Raw genomic sequence first — 21,396 nt, 5'->3', positions numbered from 1 at the left:
GGAGCGTACTCCTAGTTTTACACTACTTTTAATGAACCAGCTGTTAATATTAAAATTGTATTCAAAGGTCTACTGAAACTGTCAAAATTAAATGTTTACATTATTATTTATGATTTTAAATGGATTCTCCACTGCATGACAAGTTTTTTATAGTTTCAACAAATTGATGAATTTATGATATGTTTTAAATGTTTTGTTAAAAAATCTATGCTTTATTGCTCCTAGAAAATTTTAAATTATGAAATAAGTGTGACTTATCAATTTCAAAGGAACATATAACTATTCCTTATCGGGTTAGCTTATGTATATTGTAAGGTTGAAACTTTCCTACTTTCAATCATCATTTATTTTTAAATTCAAGAAAGAACACCTGAGATTCATTTATTGGTATGAAAGTTTTTGATAATCGGGTTGAAAATTGTGTCATAGATGAGTACGATGAGGATGAGAGCTGTGTTCAAGTTTTGGAATAGACTAACTACGGAGTCTATGGTTTTGGTAAAGTAGGTGAACTAATGTCAATTCAGGTATTAAAAAAATGTGTACACAGTTTTTACTTTGATGTACACATGTAGCTAGGTCGAACAACGCATTTAAACCTCACTACATACAAAACATTCGGAAACACAACAGTGTCATCACATCTCATCGCATTTGCATAATTTGTTACCGGACTAGGTTATGGATTTGGTTCCGCAAATGTTCAAGATTTGTGATAAAATTTCGTACAATTATGGTTAATTCCAATCCACGAAATACATGCACAGCTTTATGTGATCTATATGGCCAAGGCAAAACTAACCCACAAGTTAATGAATTATCAAGTAAGAACAGGATGATTAAATACATGGGTCGATGTGGCAAGAGAAGGAATTAAAATTGCTGAGATCGAAGTAAGAAAGTTACTGCTTTCTAGAGAATCAGATATTTTTATCAAACAAAAAACTGATTTAATATGCTGATAGAATTCTGTATTTTTATGACCAAAGATGAAGATTACTTATAAATCAGGATACAATCTGAATGATTTTCCTAAAGCAGATGGAATTATTAGTGGTTAGTAATAAAATTGACTCTTTCCTGTAACATGATAGACTAATTACATGAACTCATTCTCCCATATAGTGAAAGTGGCTTTGACATGAAACAAACTCATGAACAAACAATTATAAGACTCTTAAAAAACCCTTAGGGCAACCTAAAGCCGATAAAAAGGTAGGAAATATTCTGTTAAACGAATTCATCAATCACGTTTTTTACGGAACACAATCGTTATACTTATTAATGCTTATCCTCCCTTCATTTAACTAAGATTTTAATGACTTCACTCTATCCATCGCAGTTAGCTGAATTTACATAAAACCTCAAGATTAACCGTCGATTTCGACGGGGTTCCACTAGTTTTGTATTAAATGTATGTATTGCACACCACATAAGGTTATATTTTAATATTGTATCTAGTGGAACGTCTTTTACCGTCTCCGGTTTACGACAGTGCTGCAAATTGTCACATTGTATGTTGCAATACCTGAGAATTGAAAAGTTTGTATACATTGCACCTGTTTTGTAACAGCACACGTCTCCAATTTAACTCCAGCACAAAAAAGTGTACGATTTCAATGTCGTATGTTACATTCTAAAGTTTTTCCTGCCCTTTAGCTTTTTTTGTTTATTCGTATTTGTATTCTCTTGGATATAATATTATCGACTTTTATCGCTGTACGTGCCTCACAAGTACTCCGGGGTATAAAGAAGCTGGAATGTGATAAAGGGTAGTCTCTCCCCTGATACACTTGCAAGAACCCTGTGAAATGTCACGTGCGAGTTTGTCTGATATAGTGTCTTAAGTAGCAAATGTTTCTTCTTGGATCTTTTCTTTGTAAGACATAAATGTGTAACTGTCATACGCAATGTGACATGGCAGTATAAGTGTTTTGTGTACACAGTTTTCATAGTAAAGTTTTAAAAGTGTTACAATCTCCAAAATTGTCTCGCAGATGAAATGTCTCGTATCGCACCACATAACCTACTACGATGCTGTGAAATGTCACATAATATGACACCTGACGTGGGATGAACATATGTTTACTAGGTACCTGAGGGGCAATATGACACGTTATCATCGACTAATTCTGTACCTCGTGAAACACAGCTGTTATGTTTCACCTTTCTGTGAAATTTCCTGTTTAGTATTCCTGTGAAAATATTCCTGTGTGATTGTGTGTGAAATGTTAAACGTATTTACCTGGTATGGAAGTATAAATGATTGTGTCATCAGCGTATTTTTCGCGTAATGTGTCCTTTCTATTTTACCAATTTTGTATCCTGTACACTCTTGACTTAAAAAGATAAATGTAGAAAAGTAACAAAGTGTAACGCATTTCTATTTCAAGTAGGACTTAAGTGTAGACCTACGTTCATTAGAACACATTCGTGAACCAGCATGGTCGTACCATGGGAATGGGGTTTATGAAGAGGGGGGGGGGGGGGGCTAATGTGGGGAAAATATTGTAGGGACAAATAGTTTTTTTGTACGGTTATTGGTTTCGGAGGAAGCTTAAAAAAATTTAAATTTCAAATTACCACGTTATTGCTATGGAGAAAAAGTAAATTGTAGTTTGTTTGTTTATGGATATATTTTTATCTAACTTGGAAAATTTACTTATATCCTAGTAGTACTTTACCTAGTAGTACTATAGTACTTTTATACTAGCTATTAAAATTTTACGTTTGTAGAAGCAAACCTAAGTACTCGTTAAACCTATAAGGTACGGAGTCGATCTGGTATGTTTAAGGGAAGTTAAGTGAAAACTCATTCGGGAAAAAAAATTGGTCAGCAGGTTTGCTGCGGCGGGGGTATGTGTCGACAATGTATATTCACAATGCAGAATGACGTGTGAGAGACTAATTGACAAATATTACTTCTCGTGGGACGCGTTTTGTAATGTCTCACATAGACAACGTTGCTGTGAAATGTCACATAATATGACACCTGACATGAAGTACAGTATACATTTGCTGTATACAGTCTACAATAAATATGCGACACGGAATTACGTCACATCCTAATTGACTATGTCGGATCTTACTCACATAACCCATCGAATTCTCTCGTCTATGACATTTATTTTCTCTATAACTTTTATCCGTGTGAAAAACAGTGTTGTAAGTAAACACTGAAGAGATGGAAGGTAAGAAAACGTTCAAGATAAAGATACAGTGCATGTCCATTTCATCGATTAGAACCTTCCTTGAGATTTATACTCTCTGTTCTCTGTTTTCCCCAGGGACGAGCTTTAGCGGTGGTTTTTCCTTGTTTGATGACTTTTTATCGAATTTGTAAATTATTGACTTCACTTCATTTTACCTATGTGTAAATAACTCTACCAATGATAATATGTGTGATATGACCATATATAACACCATATTTGGCAAAATAAACGACTAAAAAGTAATATATTTTCTTAAAAACTCGATAACGAGATGTGCACATCTGTATAAAATCCATTTACCAAAACTAATATATTTACCCAAATACTGGTACATTAGATTGGATAAGCAACTATGGAATAGAAATGCTCAAAACTAAGACGAGTTTTTAAACGAAATAAAAAAATTGAAAGTACCCGTACGGATAAAGTCCTACATGGCTTTACGCAGTAAAATATAAAATTCTTGTTGAAGCTCATATTCTATTTTCCGAGACTTCACAATCAAATTTTCGGAGAGAAAATGGCAATTATTTGATAGCAAAAAAGATAATGGAGAAAGACCAACAATCGAAACAAACCCCTTGTGTTTGAAACAATAGGTCATAGCCATTAAAGTGAAGGAAGACATTAGATATGGGTGCTTGTAACGTTGTAAGACTAAAACCTATTTGCATTTCCTTATTTCTCGTCCAATGCACACTCAGTTCGATTGGATTTCCTAAACCAATAGTTAATACAATTACCATTGTGATAGTGGCTTGGTGATACGACCCTTGTGGACTACTGGAGACTGGAGGAGACGCGTCTCCATGGAGACAAGTCCCGAGACTATCAGAAACTGATTATTTTGATTATCAGACCCTTGTGTGCTTCTGTGGATTACATCAGATTGGATTGTTATACATTACCACAGTTACATTGGCTTGGTGATGATACGACCCTTGTAGACTACTGGAGGAGACGCGTCTCCATGGAGACAAGTCCCGAGACTATCAGAAACTGATTATTTTGATTATCAGACCCTTGTGTGCTTCTGTGGATTACATCAGATTGGATTGTTATACATTACCACAGTTACATTGGCTTGGTGATGATACGACCCTTGTAGACTACTGGAGGAGGCCGCGTCTCCATGGAGACAAGTCCCGAGACTATCAGAAACTGATTATTTTGATTATCAGACCCTTGAGTGCTTCTGTGGATTACATCTGATTGGATTGTTATACATTACCACAGTTACATTGGCTTGGTGATGATACGACCCTTGTAGACTACTGGAGGAGGCCGCGTCTCCATGGAGACAAGTCCCGAGACTATCAGAAACTGATTATTTTGATTATCAGACCCTTGAGTGCTTCTGTGGATTACATCTGATTGGATTGTTATACATTACCACAGTTACATTGGCTTGGTGATGATACGACCCTTGTAGACTACTGGAGGAGGCCGCGTCTCCATGGAGACAAGTCCCGAGACTATCAGAAACTGATTATTTTGATTATCAGACCCTTGAGTGCTTCTGTGGATTACATCTGATTGGATTGTTATACATTACCACAGTTACATTGGCTTGGTGATGATACGACCCTTGTAGACTACTGGAGGAGGCCGCGTCTCCATGGAGACAAGTCCCGAGACTATCAGAAACTGATTATTTTGATTATCAGACCCTTGTGTGCTTCTGTGGTTTACATCAGATTGGATTACATCTAGGGAACTTGATTTTTTTAACCAATAAACTTCTCATTGTTCATTGAAATGATGTAAAGTATTTTTGTGTATATATATTCTTTATTATTATTCTATTATTAGTTTTTCACTATATTACAATTAACCTGCTTGATATGGTCACTTCACTATATTGTTTCCGAACGTAGAGACATAATAGGTTTCTTTGTGACTCTTGGTTGTAAACTGTAACAACAATGAAGCCGACTCCTTCTTTATTGCTCTCGGTCTGTTTTATGGTGAACCCAGAGTGACTTTAAATAGTTTAATTCAGTTAACGGACCTTTACTAACATCATCATGGCGTCTTTAATAAGGTCTTCTAATGATATAGGCTTAGATAGAACTAATTAGACATGATTGTTTCTAACATACGTAATAAAAGATATTTGACACGTGTTAGTGTGACGTTAATGTCCTAACAATATCAAATATTTCATGACATTAAATATTAAATAACATTTGAAATTGGAATGGAGACAATGTGATGTGTTAGGTGAAGCGGACTAGAACTGATACTTGGATTGTGTCACATACTAACAGTAACTTCTACTCTAGCACATCGTATGTGTGACATCAACTCAAGTACTCAGCTACTGTGCCATTTGAGCTGATGTAGACTAATATGTTTCCGATATGTTCAGGGATTGTATTTCATGCTAACCACAACCATAGACGAAACATACTCCCTTAGTATGTGTTGTGTTTGTTAGTCTATGCGGCAACTCATGTTTGACATCTATGTGCCTTACATATTATGTCGAAAGAATGATAATCTCGTTACATATTTTGACTATTGTTTTGCTGTAATTTTGTAGTTTATGTTAAAAACCATTGGACCACATAAAGACATTTTATTTTAAGTTGAACTTATGTTTTATTTCAGTTGCGTATGATCGTTATTTTACAAGACATTCTCTAATGCTATGTCGGTTAGTCACACCTAAGAGACCTCATCTAACTTCTTAAATTATCAAAATGGTGAACCTAGACGTAAACTGGTCTGAATATTTGACCCCAGCACTTAAGGACAGTCCTACGCTCTAACCATGATTTCATCATTATTGTTGTTCTAACTGTTGTAAAGGTATTTTGCAATTATAAAGGAGCAAAGTTTGTACGTAAATACAACTATCCTTGGCGTGCATGGAATATTTATTGGAATCACGTACAACCATAGATAAAAGAACATAGGATTTGGTAAAATATCGTGTTGATATAGTATCAAATGAGTTTGGATAAATCCTCTATCCATATAATATAGTAGTATATAGTAGTAGTGTGGCGTAAAATAGTATACGCAGAATCACCCTATATCATCTACGTTTAGTAATGCAATTTTTACTTTCAACCTATTGACCTAGAACTGCTGCCGTTGCTGGAATTACCAAATATAATTTAAACCAAATGCAATGAACTTCTTGTCGTCGGAATAGGACCGAGATAGAATCACCTAATGGTTCCATATTCCATTTTCACATCATTATTATGCATTCAGGCTAGAAACGCGGTCGCCAAAACTGTGTCACAATCTCTGCACTGTGTAACGTTTATCTAAAAATGGATACCCCCTCCGCAGCAATCCTGTATACTTAGGGTATTTCCAGTTGGCTTAGCAGATTTTCACTTCTTAAAACATGCTATATTTATTCCTTATTTAATATTAGATTGATTGAGTAATTAGGTTTACTCCTAGAAGGGATGTTACAAGGTTTGTTTTTATCCAAATGCTTTGGTATAAAATAAATAAATTTAGGTAATTTGAAAAAAATATACCCATAAAAACACACTACAAAGGGTTATTTATTCTTCAAAGAATAACATGTAGAGTTATAATGTTCTGGTTTCTGGCATTAAAAGAAAATTTTGCAAAATCTTTTGTTTTGAGGGTGAAAATAGGTGGAACCAATTTTATCCTCATAAAAACGTCCAAAAAAAAAAAACAATCTCCACTGTCCGATAATGCTAGTTCGCAAATTAGTTCAAATAAACGTAGGCTGGTACGTCTTAACCAAATTTCGTCAAAATAGAATGCTTTTTACTCGAGTTATCGTGCTATCATACATTCATGGATTTGAACAGTTTTGGGGTTTGAGATAAATTAAAACAAAAAAAGGTAAAGAGGTCCTAGGCTTACGTATTACAATGAGTGTTTATATATTCAGAGATGTAACGATTGTGTAGAGATTACATTGCCTCTGCATCATCATGTAAACTTGTATGCAACGTTTATGCTCAGACAACATTAGATGTATTGTATTGCATTAGATGGGATTACATTGGAACTAATTGATTGCCGCTACATCATCATGTAAACTTGTATGCAACGTTTATACTCAGAACCCATTAGATGTATTGTGTAGGTGTTACAGTGGAACTAATTGATTGCCTCTGCATCATCGTGTAAACTTGTATGCAACGTTTATATTCAGACAACATTAAATGTGTTGTGAAGAGATTACATTGGAACTAATTGATTGCCGCTGCATCATCGTGTAAACTTGTATGCAACGTTTATACTCAGACAACATTAGATGTATTGTGTGGAGATTACAGTGGAACTAATTGATTGCCGCTGCATCATCATGTAAACTTGTATGCAACGTTTATACTCAGACAACATTAGATGTATTGTGTAGAGATTACAGTGGAACTAATTGATTGCCTCTGCATCATCATGTAAACTTGTATGCAACGTTTATACTCAGACAACATTAGATGTATTGTGTAGAGATTACAGTGGAACTAATTGATTGCCGCTGCATCATCATGTAAACTTGTATGCAACGTTTATACTCCGACAACATTAGATGTATTGTGTGGAGATTACAGTGGAACTAATTGATTGCCTCTGCATCATCATGTAATCTTGTATGCAACGTTTATACTCAGACAACATTTGATGTATTGTGTAGAGATTACAGTGGAACTAATTGATTGCCGCTACATCATCATGTAAACTTGTATGCAACGTTTATACTCAGACAACATTAGATGTATTGTGTGGAGATTACAGTGGAACTAATTGATTGCCGCTACATCATCATGTAAACTTGTATGCAACGTTTATACTCAGACAACATTAGATGTATTGTGTAGAGATTACAGTGGAACTAATTGATTGCCTCCGCATCATCATGTAAACTTGTATGCAACGTTTATATACTCAGACAACATTAGATGTATTGTGTAGGTGTTACAGTGGAACTAATTGATTGCCTCTGCATCATCATGTAATCTTGTATGCAACGTTTATACTCAGACAACATTTGATGTATTGTGTAGAGATTACAGTGGAACTAATTGATTGCCTCTGCATCATCGTGTAAACTTGTATGCCACGTTTATATTCAGACAACATTAAATGTGTTGTGAAGAGATTACATTGGAACTAATTGATTGCCGCTGCATCATCGTGTAAACTTGTATGCAACGTTTATACTCAGACAACATTAGATGTATTGTGTGGAGATTACAGTGGAACTAATTGATTGCCGCTGCATCATCATGTAAACTTGTATGCAACGTTTATACTCAGACAACATTAGATGTATTGTGTAGAGATTACAGTGGAACTAATTGATTGCCTCTGCATCATCATGTAAACTTGTATGCAACGTTTATACTCAGACAACATTAGATGTATTGTGTAGAGATTACAGTGGAACTAATTGATTGCCGCTGCATCATCATGTAAACTTGTATGCAACGTTTATACTCAGACAACATTAGATGTATTGTGTGGAGATTACAGTGGAACTAATTGATTGCCTCTGCATCATCATGTAATCTTGTATGCAACGTTTATACTCAGACAACATTAGATGTATTGTGTAGAGATTACAGTGGAACTAATTGATTGCCGCTACATCATCATGTAAACTTGTATGCAACGTTTATACTCAGACAACATTAGATGTATTGTGTGGAGATTACATTGGAACTAATTGATTGCCTCTGCATCATCATGTAAACTTGTATGCAATGTTTATACTCAGACAACATTAGATGTATTGTGTAGAGATTACAGTGGAACTAATTGATTGCCGCTGCATTATCATGTAAACTTGTATGCAACGTTTATACTCAGACAACATTAGATGTATTGTGTGGAGATTACAGTGGAACTAATTGATTGCCTCCGCATCATCATGTAATCTTGTATGCAACGTTTATACTCAGACAACATTTGATGTATTGTGTAGAGATTACAGTGGAACTAATTGATTGCCGCTACATCATCATGTAAACTTGTATGCAACGTTTATACTCAGACAACATTAGATGTGTTGTGTGGAGATTACAGTGGAACTAATTGATTGCCGCTACATCATCATGTAAACTTGTATGCAACGTTTATACTCAGACAACATTAGATGTATTGTGTAGAGATTACAGTGGAACTAATTGATTGTTGCTACATCATCATGTAAACTTGTATGCAACGTTTATACTCAGACAACATTAGATGTATTGTGTGGAGATTACAGTGGAACTAATTGATTGCCTCTGCATCATCATGTAAACTTGTATGCAACGTTTATACTCAGACAACATTTGATGTATTGTGTAGAGATTACAGTGGAACTAATTGATTGCCTCTGCATCATCATGTAAACTTGTATGCAACGTTTATACTCAGACAACATTAGATGTATTGTGTGGAGATTACAGTGGAACTAATTGATTGCCTCTGCATCATCATGTAAACTTGTATGCAACGTTTATACTCAGACAACATTAGATGTATTGTGTAGAGATTACAGTGGAACTAATTGATTGCCGCTGCATCATCATGTAAACTTGTATGCAACGTTTATACTCAGACAACATTAGATGTATTGTGTGGAGATTACAGTGGAACTAATTGATTGCCTCTGCATCATCATGTAAACTTGTATGCAACGTTTATACTCAGACAACATTAGATGTATTGTGTGGAGATTACAGTGGAACTAATTGATTGCCGCTGCATCATCATGTAAACTTGTATTCAACGTTTATACACAGACAACATTAGATGTATTGTGTAGAGATTACAGTGGAACTAATTGATTGCCTCTGCATCATCATGTAAACTTGTATGCAACGTTTATACTCAGACAACATTAGATGTATTGTGTAGGGATTACAGTGGAACTAATTGATTGCCTCTGCATCATCATGTAAACTTGTATGCAACGTTTATACTCAGACAACATCACATGTATTGTGTAGAGATTACATTGGAACTAATTGATTGCCTCTGCATCATCGTGTAAACTTGTATGCAACGTTTATACTCAGACAACATCACATGTATTGTGTAGAGATTACATTGGAACTAATTGATTGCCTCTGCATCATCATGTAAACTTGTATGCAACGTTTATACTCTGACAACATCACATGTATTGTGTAGAGATTACATTGGAACTAATTGATTGCCTCTGCATCATCATGTAAACTTGTATGCAACGTTTATACTCAGACAACATCACATGTATTGTGTAGAGATTACATTGGAACTAATTGATTGCCTCTGCATCATCATGTAAACTTGTATGCAACGTTTATACTCAGACAACATCACATGTATTGTGTAGAGATTACATTGGAACTAATTGATTGCCACTGCATCATCATGTAAACTTGTATGCACCGTTTATACTCAGACAACATTAGATGTAACTTATGTAAGAGATTACAGTGGAACTAATTGATTGCCTCTGCATCATCATGTAAACTTGTATGCAACGTTTATGCACAGACAACATTAGATGTATTGTGTAGAGATTACAGTGGAACAAATTGATTGCCTCTGCATCATCATGTAAACTTGTATGCAACGTTTATGCACAGACAACATTAGATGTATTGTGTTACAGAGATTACAGTGGAACTAATTGATTGCCTCTGCATCATCATGTAAACTTGTATGCAACGTTTACACTCAGTCAACATTAGATGTATTGTGTAGAGATTACAGTGGAACTAATTGATTGTCTCTGAATCTTCATGTAAACCTGTATGCAACGTTTATACTCAGACAACATTAGATGTATTGTGTAGAGATTACAGTGGAACTAATTGATTGCCGCTACATCATCATGTAAACTTGTATGCAACGTTTATACTCAGACAACATTAGATGTATTGTGTGGAGATTACATTGGAACTAATTGATTGCCTCTGCATCATCATGTAAACTTGTATGCAACGTTTATACTCAGACAACATTAGATGTATTGTGTAGAGATTACAGTGGAACTAATTGATTGCCGCTGCATTATCATGTAAACTTGTATGCAACGTTTATACTCAGACAACATTAGATGTATTGTGTGGAGATTACAGTGGAACTAAATGATTGCCTCCGCATCATCATGTAAACTTGTATGCAACGTTTATACTCAGACATCATTAGATGTATTGTGTAGGGATTACAGTGGAACTAATTGATTATCTCTACATCATCATGTAAACTTATATGCAACGTTTATACTCAGACAACATCAGATGTATTGTGTAGAGATTACAGTGGAACTAATTGATTGCCTCTGCATCATCATGTAAACTTGTATGCAACGTTTATACTCAGACAACATTAGATGTATTGTGTGGAGATTACAGTGGAACTAATTGATTGCCGCTGCATCATCATGTAAACTTGTATGCAACGTTTATACACAGACAACATTAGATGTATTGTGTAGAGATTACAGTGGAACTAATTGATTGCCTCTGCATCATCATGTAAACTTGTATGCAACGTTTATACTCAGACAACATTAGATGTATTGTGTAGGGATTACAGTGGAACTAATTGATTGCCTCTGCATCATCATGTAAACTTGTATGCAACGTTTATACTCAGACAACATCACATGTATTGTGTAGAGATTACATTGGAACTAATTGATTGCCTCTGCATCATCGTGTAAACTTGTATGCAACGTTTATACTCAGACAACATCACATGTATTGTGTAGAGATTACATTGGAACTAATTGATTGCCTCTGCATCATCATGTAAACTTGTATGCAACGTTTATACTCTGACAACATCACATGTATTGTGTAGAGATTACATTGGAACTAATTGATTGCCTCTGCATCATCATGTAAACTTGTATGCAACGTTTATACTCAGACAACATCACATGTATTGTGTAGAGATTACATTGGAACTAATTGATTGCCTCTGCATCATCATGTAAACTTGTATGCAACGTTTATACTCAGACAACATCACATGTATTGTGTAGAGATTACATTGGAACTAATTGATTGCCACTGCATCATCATGTAAACTTGTATGCACCGTTTATACTCAGAAAACATTAGATGTAACTTATGTAAGAGATTACAGTGGAACTAATTGATTGCCTCTGCATCATCATGTAAACTTGTATGCAACGTTTATGCACAGACAACATTAGATGTATTGTGTAGAGATTACAGTGGAACTAATTGATTGCCTCTGCATCATCATGTAAACTTGTATGCAACGTTTATGCACAGACAACATTAGATGTATTGTGTTACAGAGATTACAGTGGAACTAATTGATTGCCTCTGCATCATCATGTAAACTTGTATGCAACGTTTACACTCAGTCAACATTAGATGTATTGTGTAGAGATTACAGTGGAACTAATTGATTGTCTCTGAATCTTCATGTAAACCTGTATGCAACGTTTATACTCAGACAATATTAGATGTATTGTGTAGAGATTACAGTGGAACTAATTGATTTCCGCTGCATCATCATGTAAACTTGTATGCAACGTTTATACTCAGACATTAGATGTATTGTGTAGAGATTACAGTGGAAGTGGAACTAATTGATTGTCTCTGCATCATCATGTAAACTTTATAGCAACTTAAATTTAGAGACTATCCTACATGCAGAAATTGTGTAACTGTGGAATATATAACAGAAAATTTTTTGCATTCTGTTAATAATTACTGTCTCTAATTAAACATTGGAATAGTTTACAATAAAATTTTACCGAAAAGTGTCAAATAATTGGAGTCGAATGAAAAAAAATTCGTAAAATGTATTTCAAATTTTCTATCATAATACGTGCTGTACCAATGTGTAGTTCTGCATTAATAATTTGAAGCACACACACATACCTTATATCTATGTATACTTATCAAAGTTTGTTTTAATATTGTCTACGGTACTTTCTTGAAGCAAATATAAATTTCAATAAATATGTAAGTAAGAATAAGTGCATTATATCACTTGAGACCTAGGATCACCAAATGTCAAAAGGATCTGTTACGATGCATGGAATAAATCAAATATAAACCCACAACTGCTGTCTGAATCGCATTATGTTGATATTTCTTGTGACAGATATTGCCAACTAAGTTTAAAGTATTGAATCTGGTGCATTTCGTCTTAAAATTTAAAGTGTGGGTTTTAATTTTATTAGAATCAGAATCACTTTCGAATACTGCAGGAAAACTTATCATCCTATTGCACAACTGAAGTTTCCATGTATGTTTTATCAGGTCTATTACGCCTGAGCAAGCTGATGTGGACTTAATGAGGGTATGACTTCTCTACTTTATGGTTGTTTCATTGCGAGCATTCTGCTTTTTACACTACTAGTAATGTCACAGAGAAATAAAATAACAAGAAATAAATTGTAAGCCTTAAAAAGCTCTCTGTGTTTTTTCGGGAAGAAATATTCCTAAACATGTTTATAAGTTGATTCAAAATTATCATGCATCGCTGAGGAATTTTGTTTAATCTGTGAAGTTACAAAATATTCTTATTGGATTAAAACAGTTTTTTTAAAATTGTGAAGTCTGATACAAGTGTTCAAAAAAGGTGGTGACATAATTATATTTTAATAAAGAATAACTGTTAAGTTAATTAATTAATTCTTTGTTATCCTTTGTCCAAACTTTGCCTTATTAGATATCGTTAAAATCTACTAACTAACTTATTAACTTACTAAATTTTATGTGTCTTTTTTAATGTTTTGGTAAAATCAATGGTTTTATAAAACTTTCCTTGAAATCATTAAAATATTTATTATTAGGAAACGGTTGTAAAATGTTAATTCTAATTTTATACAAATATAGTGGTCAATAAAATGAAACTTTTTGCAGAATCTCAACGCTGATACTCAAACGTTTAAGGAGTTATGAATCTTTTGTAAAAAAAAAAAACTCATACAGACAGAAGCTAAACTAAATAAAATAGTGTTGACATAGACTTTTTGCTTATTTTGACTCTAGGAATCACTACGTAAATTATGTCACCACTTTTTTTAACATTATGTATCTCATAGTAATAGTACATAGTCGGAGAAAGTACGTTTTCAAATCCTTCCATAAAGCTTTAAAGTGACCGAATGCACCACTAAGTAATAAACACCCTCGAACGAATGTTATTCTTCAAACGAGATATTCAAATACACACGGAAACTAGTGTTTTCATTCATTGCATAACGTCGTGATGCGCCCGGGACGGATCGAATACTCGGAGACGCCCAAGGCTACAGACACAACGACGCCTAGGACGGCGCCGTGGCGTCCATCCACCCCCACCATCCCCCGCGACGCTACCCCTAACTGTACATGTACATGTAGGTCAGACCTGAACCAACACCAATGTGCACTTTATTGTATTGTCGATATTGGCTAACTGCAGGGTGTTGCTGCTGTTGTGGAAGCTACATTGTTTGATATAGATTACACTGTAGATATAACACTACGATGTTTAAGAGAATATCGTGGATATTTTCCATTGCAATAACTGAAACAAGGATTTGTACATACGCAAATTTGTACCAACCGTAGACTCACAGCGTGTCATTTTGCGTGATTAACTCGCAAGAGCCTCCTTTTCATAATTTGCAAATGCCTTCTATGCGAGTGACTCTTACAGAAAAATTTGAAGGGTACAACTGTCTTTTAATTGTTTTTAAATTCTTAAAACATCATAAAGTACACTATTCCCATAACAACTATTAAAGTAAGCCGTTATGTTGAGAAATCGCAGTAATTTGTAAAATAATGAAATATTTATTCATAACAATTCATGTGGTTATTGTTTTAATAATCCAATAAATTCTGAGATATTGATAGTGGCACAAGTTGTTTACTCTGTCTATTCGCCAAGTTTCCATTTGTCTTATTTATAACTTGAATTCTCAGTTTTAGCTGTTTTAGTGAATTACAGTTATGTTTTAGTCAATTATGTTCTACTCCCCATTAGGGAGTAGATACTGTACTGTCGTAGTTTTTAGGACCTATTTCCGAAACCAATGTACCTTTTCGTTTAAGGCTCTGAAAAAGTCAATCTACCAAAAGCTAAAGGCACGTTTATTCATGTAATAAATCTCGATCTTTTATGAAATTTGGGTTAAAAACGAAAACCAACATGTTTCTTATTACCGTATCTCCTAGAGCTCATGCACAGTCTGCTGTGTACTACAGTACGGTCCACGAGAGTCTGCAGTTGAGGGAGGAGCCTATTTACCACGTGACTTCAAAGCAGCCAATGAGGACCGCGCGTTGTTGCCAAATCTAATAATACCAGCTGATTTGAAAACATTGCTTAGTATATTTTAATTAAAGTTTTCAACAGGCGATATGGTAACATCGCACTACCTCTGTCTCGTGATTGGCTGACGCCAACTGCAGACTCTCGTGGACCCTAGTATAGATAGGATATGGCTCTATCCTATCGTTCCTTGATCTCACATTTTCATAACTGTATGATTGTTGAGTACAGTACTGGTTCTCAGCATTAAGCTTAAACGAAATCGATCGTGATCGCTCTTCGTCATGATAACACGTTTGATCATAGAAATTATGGTACTAAAAGTTAAATTCGTGTCTAGTTTATTTCACACTCAGTTAAGTTCCATTCTATTTCAGTGCATAGCGTAACAAGTTTACAGGTTCGTTGAATCAGTGAACTCAGAGTGAAACAAATTTGTGTTGAGTGCTATCCCCGGAGAATGTTCATTTAACACGTTTGTTCATTTTTTTAACGAATTACTTTGTGACCTTCCTGGAATTTTTGTAGAATTCTGTGATTTTAGTAGTATATAGCATTTACGGTTTGGTATTACTGTATCAAGCATATCAGTTGTCTAAATGACGCCTAAATTATTGAATTGGTTCAGAGTGTTGGAGACTTATTTATATAATTTAATTATATAATTATCAGTCGTACTTGTATTGTGTAACTCACGCATAAATTAGGTTTTGCTCATAAGGCTGAGCATTTTGATGATTTTTCTATCATTATTTCATGGTAAACTAAACAATTGGCCTACTAAATATAATTTGGCTGTTGTAAAGGATGTGGTTTAATAACAAATTTCCTTTCTGACAAATTAAATGTACATTATACTTTGCACAGTCTTCCTTATATTTGTAATTGTAACGGTCGAACGTCCTCATAAGAAACAAATCAGCAATGTACATTTAAAGTTTTTTAAAACCCAAATCATTAATTTCGCTGCACATAGGAAGTTTCAGTCTCAAAAAACCTTATTAAATAATAAATAACTACCAAATGAAAAATATTTTGCCGTCTCAATGCTGACGTAAATGAAATGCCTACAAATGGTTTGCAAAGAAATATGAAATGCATTTTATTATGTTGAAGATAGTAGAAATGTCCGAATGTTCTGTACAATATCGGGATAATGTTCCCTTTGAGGAAACACTAGATAAGAAACAACTCGGCACAAATGCCAAGTAGTTTTTGTTATTATGTAATGTATCAACTTCCTCAAATGTCGCTCGTGGCGAGGCGTGACAAAAAGCTGCCCGCTTATCACAAAAAGCTGCCCGCTTATCACAAAAAGCTGCCCGCTTATCACAAAAAGCTGCCCGCTTATCACAAAAAGTTGTCCGCTTATCACAAAAAGTTGTCCGCTTATCACAAAAAAGTTGTCCACTTATCACAAAAGGTTGTCCGCTTATCACAAAAAGCTGTCCGCTTATCACAAAAAGGTGTCCGCTTATCACAAAAAAGTTGTCCACTTATCACAAAAGGTTATCCGCTTATCACAAAAAGTTGTTCACTTATCACAAAAAGCTGCCCGCTTATCACAAAAAAGTTGTCCACTTATCACAAAAGGTTGTCCGCTTATCACAAAAAGTTTTTCACTTTTCACAAAAAGCTGCCCGCTTATCACAAAAAGTTGTCCGCTTATAACAAAAAGTTGTCCGCTTATCACAAAAAAGTTGTCCGCTTATAACAAAAAGTTGTCCGCTTATCACAAAAAAGTTGTCCACTTATCACAAAAGGTTGTCCGCTTATCACAAAAAAGTTGTCCGCTTATAACAAAAAGTTGTCCGCTTATCACAAAAAAGTTGTCCACTTATCACAAAAGGTTGTCCGCTTATCACAAAAAGTTGTTCACTTATCACAAAAAGCTTCCCGCTTATCACAAAAAGTTGTTGGCTTATCACCAAAAGCTACCCGCTTATCACAAAAAGCTGCCCGCTTATCACAAGAAAATTCCCGGTTATCACCGTTTCGTTATATATTATGTCTCGTCTTATTTAAGTAATGTGTGAAATGATAAAGCAAATGATTTTAACAATGCATGAACAATTATAAAATTGTAAATCATCGCCGACAGCGTTTGTCTAAAAAAGTAGAAATTCTTTGGAGTAGTGAAACTAAACCCAACTAAAAATGTAGAACAAACTCGTTTGGTTGGAAAGACAATGATTTCATACGATTTAATTAGATAAACAAATATTTCAAATTAATAATAATTAATATCAAGAAATGAAGAAATTGACAAATGATTTTTTAAATGACACATTTCTGCTCGTTGAATGTTTACTTTGAATGCTACGAAATGTTTGAAGTTCTAAATTAGTAAATACAACTATGAATTCAAAACAAAATAAGCGTTATGTATGACTCATTTTAATTATTTAAAAACAAGCTAAATAACTTCTGAAAGTAAAAGAAATAATCAAAATAATCACAGTTTTTCTACAATCAGCCCTATTTTACGCTCGTCACGTCAACATGACCTTCTACAGTAATTAAAATTAATGTGCCCTCCCCCGGACAAATGACTTAATTAGGGGAACTATTAAAAAGGGTCGGCAGGTGTAATGCGGATAACATTATGAATAAATAAATGAATAGTATTAGTCGGCCAGGTGGTGTGGAGGGGGTTGTGTAACAGGGGGGTGGGTTGGCAAGATGGGGAGGTTTTTACCCGACATTGAAGTTAACTTTACCTTATTACCTCACTTATAATTTGAACAACCTATATCAGTAAAAGTAGAAGGGAAAAATGTTTAATCACAGAAAAGATATTGTGCTCTGTATAGCAAGATAAATTGCGTTAAAATTTATAGTAACCCTCTAGTTTTAGTCTGTGTTGTTAGTACTTAAAAAATTGTGCAAATTTCTGCTACAAATACATTTGATTTTATGAAGTAATTTAAACACACTTCTCAAGCCGTTATTTTGATTAATATAATGCAAAAATTGTACATTCAGTTAAATTTGACGTAATTTAATGCATTACTAATGCATTAGCTAAGTGCCGAAGCTTGTTCGCCTTTATAATAGTAGTTCCTAACGCCAGGTTTTATTTATTCGTTTTTATTATTAGTACCTTAAATATATATAAGGGGAAATATTATATTTAAGACAAACAATTTACTGCCTATTTTATTAAATAAATATATCTATTAATTGCGTATCTATACTGACTACTAATCATTTTAATAAATTCTGGAACGCTACCCTCTGTTCAATCTTGCTACCCAGTGAATGCTTGTTCATAAATTGTTTCATATTACATCATATATACATGCTTCCTTTATTGCACCGTTGAATAAATAAAATAAAAATGACAATATTGCAAGGGTTTTATTTTTGTAAATCGCTTACAGTAGTTGTGTCTGTGTACCTAGAGTGGTGCAGTTTTAATGCAGCCCCATGTTTCTGTTCCCCCAGCTCGGGGTTGCTAGGATACTCACCCTCACCTTCATCGGGTCTGTGTATGCCCCGAAACCGACTTCTTCTGACACCGCGTGAAAACATCGCGTAAAGTTTACAAGTTTATCGTAATTACCTTTGGGATATGCGTTTAAATCTTTACTAGTGGCATTAGGTAACTAAAAAACTCAAATGTTAAAACAAATTATTGTAACATCAACATTCTAAGAATCAACAATATTTCACGCAGCTCTGAAAATTGTAAGTTCATTTTTAGATAAATTTAGTGAAAGCAGAATTTATCTAAGATATCTGTTGATTTTTATAAAATATCCTCCTGCGAGCTGCCAAACTCACAATTATTTTGATAAAAAAACAAGTGAAATGATACTATTATGAAATAAAAGACAGAAACTAAACTATATTCGTCCAGTAGAAAACCCGGTAACGTTAACGTAGCAAAGTAATTGAAATATTGCGATGATACTTTCTTTATGTAATATAGTCGTTATATCTGTCATTTTAAAATCCAAATACAGCACACATAATTTTTATGTTATTATTATATACGAATATATCTTATATTTCAAAACTTAGCTGCAAAAATATTAGGTAAGAGTAACACAATTTATACTTTTAATTTAAGCTCAACGAATAAATATAAATTCTAATTAAAAGAGAATTTTAGTGTTTAAAGAAAGGGCAAGTCATTTAAAAGGTTTCGTTTTATTGTTTCGTTTCCATTTTATGGCTGAACTTCGAAGGACATAACAGTTTACGGCTGGTAGTAAAATATCCTTTAAGGTTTTATCGTTCATAAATCGATAATGACATTCATAGCCAAGTAAAATGTTTTGTGAAATGTCACGAGGAAAAAATATTTCTTTTCATAAGTTAGATTCTAATTATGGTTTAGCATTTTTAGTGTGTAAAAATAATAAATACTATTGTAAATCGTATAAATGACGTAAAACTAAAACTTTTTATAGTTATTCTGTTAGCTTACGTGTGTTTGGTGGTTTTTGACGTAAATTACAGTCACCAATAAAAAAAATTACATCTTTTATTATATTATTTGTATTTTAGTTCCCTAATCATGTAACAAAATTGGTGTCAGCATGTTTACATGATAATTAAATCATTTAAACACACTTGATAATTTAATCATGTACTTACAGGCTTTAAGTTACATTACAGAATAATTCTTCACGTTTCATTTAACCTCATTATTGAATGATTGATATACTACACATATTCAAAACATACTAGGATCGTTTTTGAATAAGTGAGAAATAAAAGTGAAAAAATGAACTATCCCTCACATTTTATAATTAATTCTGAATTAGTTATGATTTTGTTATAGGGACCTTTATAAGTTTGTTTGAATACTCATTGCGTAATAAACCCGAATCTCAAATAAATAAATTAGTTGTAATAATTCTATTTTTGATATTAAAAAAGAACAAATATGTCTTTGTACTATACATTCCATGTAATAATCGTGAATGATGTGTTTTGTTATATTTTTTATAGTTAATAATTAGTAATTAGTTGGTTTTTTTTACAAAATGTTTTGTCATTTGCATATCTAATATTTTACTGATGTTAAATTAAATTATTAACATTTATTCACCAGTAAAAAAAAAAAATTGGTGTGCTTTTAAAGTAGTTGAGTCTAAAACCACTACAGAAAATGGAAACACATCATAAACCATCTAGTGCATGGTTAATGTTCGTATGCTTGGACAACTTTATAGTGAGTTGTCTCCCGTTGAACGTTATAAAGTATAACATCATTTGGAATAGAGTGCTTTTGAGGTAACATGTTGCAAGAACTATGTTGGTGTAATACTTATCGAATAAATTAGGTACGTTTTTGAAATTTGTTATACGTAACTGTTGAGGCATAAATAAAGTGCTTAATCTAAAAATTTTATCATGATATTAACAATGAGTAAAAAAAGTGTTTCATTGTAAGTAATACAATATTGATGTATATTGGCTTAATCTTTTAGAAAATACTTTTCTTTGTTCTTTCACTTAGAGTATCGGTTAACTTTGATATTTCAACCTTATTTCCTCATTAAAGAATTAAAATTTCTTTCATGGAAAAGGCAACTCTGAGTGCTAGCGTAGTGTTTCATGCTTCTAGACCAAACTGAGAAATTTCATAAGCTTTTGCATATTCGTTTTACTTCTTACAACAAAACTTTTCTCAGTTCTTCCCTAACAAATAGAGTATTTTAAAATACATCCTCATTTGATCTACCAGATATTCTTTGGTTATTCCTCCTGCATTTCAGACCAATATGCAATGGATTTGGGAGTTTGAGGGAAATTCTTGCTACCGAAGATAAAAAATAAATAAAACAAAATGCGTAAAATATTTATCTCTGTCAATAATTTTAAAAAGCAATGTTTAAAAAGTTAAGGCAAAGAGAATAATGTTTATAATCTTCCATATGCCTAACACTAAATCATATAATAGTCAATGTAGATATAATCAAATAGTTAATTA

General features: G+C 33.6%; 1 protein-coding gene across 1 annotated transcript in view; it reads left to right on the top strand.

The window, feature by feature from the left end:
- LOC128999545 (mitoguardin-like) overlaps positions 1–21,396 on the top strand; it is a 296,106-nt gene that overhangs the window by 62,552 nt on the left and 212,158 nt on the right. The window lies entirely within an intron of this gene.

This window comes from Macrosteles quadrilineatus, unplaced genomic scaffold, assembly GCF_028750875.1.
Source record: "Macrosteles quadrilineatus isolate MER2022 unplaced genomic scaffold, UCM_ALF_1.0 Scaffold_8__2_contigs__length_117827958, whole genome shotgun sequence".
Lineage (NCBI taxonomy): Eukaryota > Metazoa > Arthropoda > Insecta > Hemiptera > Cicadellidae > Macrosteles > Macrosteles quadrilineatus.
This window is presented reverse-complemented; position numbering and strand designations above follow the sequence as displayed.